The sequence below is a fragment of the Halyomorpha halys genome, unplaced genomic scaffold, assembly GCF_000696795.3.
Source record: "Halyomorpha halys isolate HHAL.00 unplaced genomic scaffold, Hhal_1.1 Scaffold220.1, whole genome shotgun sequence".
Taxonomy (NCBI): Eukaryota; Metazoa; Arthropoda; class Insecta; order Hemiptera; family Pentatomidae; genus Halyomorpha; species Halyomorpha halys.
In genome coordinates, this window is record NW_027104907.1 from 98407 (window position 1) to 103103 (window position 4697).

General features: G+C 34.9%; 1 long non-coding RNA gene across 4 annotated transcripts in view; it reads right to left on the reverse strand.

The window, feature by feature from the left end:
- LOC106679796 (uncharacterized) overlaps positions 1–4697 on the reverse strand; it is a 62052-nt gene that overhangs the window by 42641 nt on the left and 14714 nt on the right. For all 4 annotated transcript variants that reach the window (XR_010843033.1, XR_001343028.2, XR_010843031.1 and 1 more), the window contains exon 2: positions 2311–2338. This is a non-coding gene — a long non-coding RNA (uncharacterized lncRNA). The remainder of the gene's footprint in view (positions 1–2310; positions 2339–4697) is intronic.

Here is a 4697-nt window from a genome sequence, read left to right on the forward strand (position 1 = left end):
AATAAAAATTAGAAGGTCCCGTGGCTATCTTCTTTTCAGTCGCCTCGGAGGATTATCAGGGATTGTTAAGGATGAGAGATTAAGAACTAATGGTTAGGATGGATAAGGAGTTTGAGATAAAAAGACGCATTACTGTTTTGGATCAAATCTACAACGAATGGGATGTTTAAGTCTTTGTGGATGAGTTTATTTGTAACGTAATAAGGACCATCAAGGATTTTACGTAGGATTTTGGATTGTAAGGATTGGATGCGGGAAGAATTTGATGGTTTGACAGAGCCCCAGAGCTCAAGTCCACATGTCCAAATTGGTCTGATTATCATAGTGTATAATAAGTTTTTGTAGTGAACGGGAAGTTTAGAGCGTTTGTCAAGAAGGTGTAACAATCGAAATCTAAGAGTAGTTTCTTGTCGTTTCAGTCTTGTATGTGGATTCAATGTAAGGAAAAATAAAATAAAATGTTGATATTGGCACTGCTGCACACTGAAATCGACGGCTAGGTACGGGGAAAATATGTGTCAAATGGAAACTTAGAAAAACAAACATATTACTGGATATTGAGGACTGTTAAAGGAAAGTTATGGAAGTAAGTAAACAATAACATGTTTACAAAACTACCCAGTCCTTTCACAAACATGTATTATTCTTCCAATTATAGCAGCTATTTGTAGTTTTTTATTTATAAATTATTGTTAGTTATATTGTAAGAAGCCTGGTTCGAAACAGTGTGGATTCGATTCCTACCTGGGCAGTAAATATTTAGTTCTCGATACTACTAAGATCTTGAAACTCCTACACGGTGGGAGAGCGACATAAATAAATAATGTTAACAGAACACAACATTAAAGTGTTAACAAGGTAGACAAGCCAGAGAATGGAATGGAACGCCACTAGGTAGACGAGCCAGAGAATGGAATGGAACGCCACTAGGTAGACGTGTGGCCAATCGTGCTCCAAACGGATCGTCTATTTTCTGTCCAATGTAAGACAGCTTTGACCAAATTTATGATTTAAAGATACTAATCGCCTGTCGTACCGCAATTCCCATCTTGATAATTTAATTACCTTTAAAAAAAAAAATTTTTTTTTTTAGCTAATATTTAAAATGGGTTCTTTCAGCAAGTGACGGACTACTGCGTAATCTTCATCATATTACCTCATTCTCGAAAAATGTATGAACATAATATTCTTTAAACCAAAAGCGGGTGTTTAAATATTTTCTCGAGTTATTGAAATAACCCAAGCTGGCAGAAGAGCTCAGTTAGAGATTAATTACTCAAGATAAAGTATTTAAGTTTGATAAAGTTAAGCTTCGTTTTTTTTTTAAATTAGAGATGATATCAATTAAGGTGTAGCAAGAAAGATTAGTTTTATATAATTTTGTACCCAATTGCCATGCATCATGCAATCATAAGGCATTGCAAACTATGGTGTACAAACCTAGCAATTGTTATTTTATTGATTTTGTTAATAAAATAGCATAAATTATCACACTATACTTATTATTTCCCAATTAGTCTTTAAATAAAAAACTGATAATCATTTTGCAATTAATGGCCTAAGCAAAAGTAACTCAAAAGTAATATGCATTGTCCACATTTAATTCTATCGAAACAAGCTTGTGGATGGAAAACAAGAAACGTTTGTTGTAGCTTTTGTTTACCAAACATTTGCCGATGCGCAAGTCTTGGATTTGCGGGAAGTGGCAATGGTAGATCATTATAGTCATAATCATTATAGTCTGAATCGAAAGGCGGCTTCTGTCATTTCAGATCTCTAAATAAGTAACAGATGGCGGAAGACTGATTTTGTTTATTTTAAGTTTCGATCCTACTTACTTTATTTGTATATTATCGACAAAAACAAACCGAAATGGGACAAATTTATTGTTATTATCAGTCAAAAGAGATTTTTTCATTTCGGATAATATTTTGATATTCTGTAATGTTAAGAAATATTTTAAAGAAGTAAGATTCTACTGTTGAGACTGGTCCATTGTTCGGGAGGCAAACACGGCAGCACTTGTGCAAACTCTCCGCGCCAACATTAACATGGCCACGTGGAAGAGTTAGTATATTACGAGATATCTATGGGAGGCATTGGATATTAAAACATAGCTCTCCTACGGGATGAAGTGGGAGGCTGCTAGCAGTCCAGGGACCAGTTCGGCTCCGTCCCAATTAACATGGAAATCACTTTCTTAGGAATATATTTAGCATTTATTAGATGGCTCTCGGCTCCATTAATAAATAAATTATTACAAAAAAGGGAAAAATAACATTAAACAAATTTTAACCTGGATCAACTCACCGAGTCTGGCCTCAGTTACTAGGCAGTCCTGAAACAAAGAAAATATTATCATTGTTAAGAATTAAAATTATAGGTAATATTAAATAAGTCATTGAACATTATTTATATATTTTTTATTAATATTATTACTCATGTATATATTTCTTCTAACGCAAGATATTCTTCCTTATTAAGAAAATATCATTATTTTCAGTTTTATTTTGGATATAGTAAGGATCATTAAAGTTAATGGTGAGTAAGGAAATCCCTAAAATTGATTAATTATTTTATATATTTTACATTTACTGTCCGAAGGGATAGTTATCTCATGAAAGCTATCTCAGCCACTGTCATCGTGTAACCTAACATTTGTTGTCGTACTAACAGGATCGCTTGATAGCTGGTAGTGCTATCAACTATCAGCGCACGTGTTTAAACTGCTACTTAAATTAAATCTCTGAAAATCAATTGTTTTGGTGATAAAACCATGTCGATTGCAAGACTTTTAAGAGCCTGTGAAACACTGAACCCATTTCGACCATACTAATTTTTCCATCCACACTATATACATGTATATATATAATTATTATTAACCAAAGAACTTTGGGCAATGGGTTTGGTTTTCATTTTTAGCAATTCGTGATGGAAATTTTTTTTCTTAATTTCGTTCTCGTTGAGAAAAAGGGGTGAACCCGCCACTCTGGCTTTACTTATCATAACTTTGAAACAGACACTTATAGCAAGTATGTTGGTCGATGTACATGTCATAATCTCACAAGAGGAAATCATGAGACAATAAATATTGGAAGGTAACCAACCCTGGCCGAACTACCCGCCCCACTAAAACCCCTTTTTAGTGACGGTCCTATGTCATACTTGAAACATTTACAAGAAGAGGAAACTACAGATAAATTAAATCCGGGAATATTTAACAGGTGGTTAAAATTGAATAAAAAAAAAAAAAAAAAGCGGCGTGAAGCTAAGGCAATAAGGACGGGCTATTGTAGAAGTTAGCAAACTATTGTAGAAGTTAGCAAGCTATTGTAGAAGTCAGAAAGCTATTGTAGAAGTTAGCAAGCTATTGTAGAAGTCAGCAAGCTATTGTAGAAGTCAGCAAGCTATTCTAGTCGGAGTGAGAAGGCCGAGGTATATCCCCTGGGTCCTTCACAAAATAAAAGTCCACCTCACCCAGGCACAAGATGCTCAGAGAGAACCACATGAGGGGTTTATTATTTTTCGAAAGATAACATTAAAGGTTAGCATTTATTTTTGCCTAGCGTGAAATTTATTGATTTCTAGTAACAAATACTGAAGTTTTATTTATTTATTTATTTAAGGAGCCGGGAACCCTAAAAAATAAATCCTTTCCGGAGCACAAAAAATAATCCTCTCTGGGTTTAATATGATTCAGGTTCGCCAAGGACAAAGATAAGTACAACATAACAAATATAATCTTTCCAATAAAATAATTATAGTTCTATTGTTTAATAAATTTTATACAGAAATATATAATGATAAATAATAATCTAATGTAAATAGTAGCGTTGAGTACACTGAGAGCCGTGGCTGTGGGCGCGGAGGAAGGGCTCTGCCTCTCTAATAAGGATTTATTGATCTCCGCGGGAATAAAATTTATTGTCACCCTCTTCCATTCTACTTTATTACATTTTTTTTTACCTCGCTTTATTGTCGGGATTAATCCGGGATGAATCGGGAGAGGAGGGGAGGAGCGAAGTCTATTCCTGTCGGCTAATCTGCAGTGCCAGGCACCTTTCGTACGAGTCTATTTATCGACCAGGAAGCTACAAGTGGAAGGATATCCAACGCAGGGCAACAAGTGGCTGGGGATGCGGTCAGCATCACGGGCATTTCCAACCAACTCACATCAAACTTAAATTGCTCGTTATTGAGCAATAATATACATATATAAATATATGCTTTCGGTTGGCCCTATATACCGTTGAGAACTTATTCCATAACAATTGCTGGTCAGAGTATTACTTCGAAGTATTTAGTCCTTCCTGTAGTATTTAGGAATTCCTAACAAAAAAGGATGGCTAGAAAAATCAAAAATCGGTGTAGATTTTTAATTTACACCGAATATTCTAGAAACTAAAACAGTATGCATGCCTCATCGCAATGCGAGCTCCTTTTGTTGAACGAGGGGCTTAGAATAAAGCAGGGCCATGATGAGACGATCGAGGAACCATAAACGAGATAATGAATGCTCAACGGCTTTGGAATCCAAATCATCTCTCCAAAACAAATCGATCCTTTTGATAGCTGACACTTGTCACATCTTCAGCTATTTCAAGTGACATTTCTCGAATATTTATTGATCAAGGCTATCTTCACTAATATTAAAAGGTATTCCTTCATAAATTCTTAATATATTTAGAATTATTGTG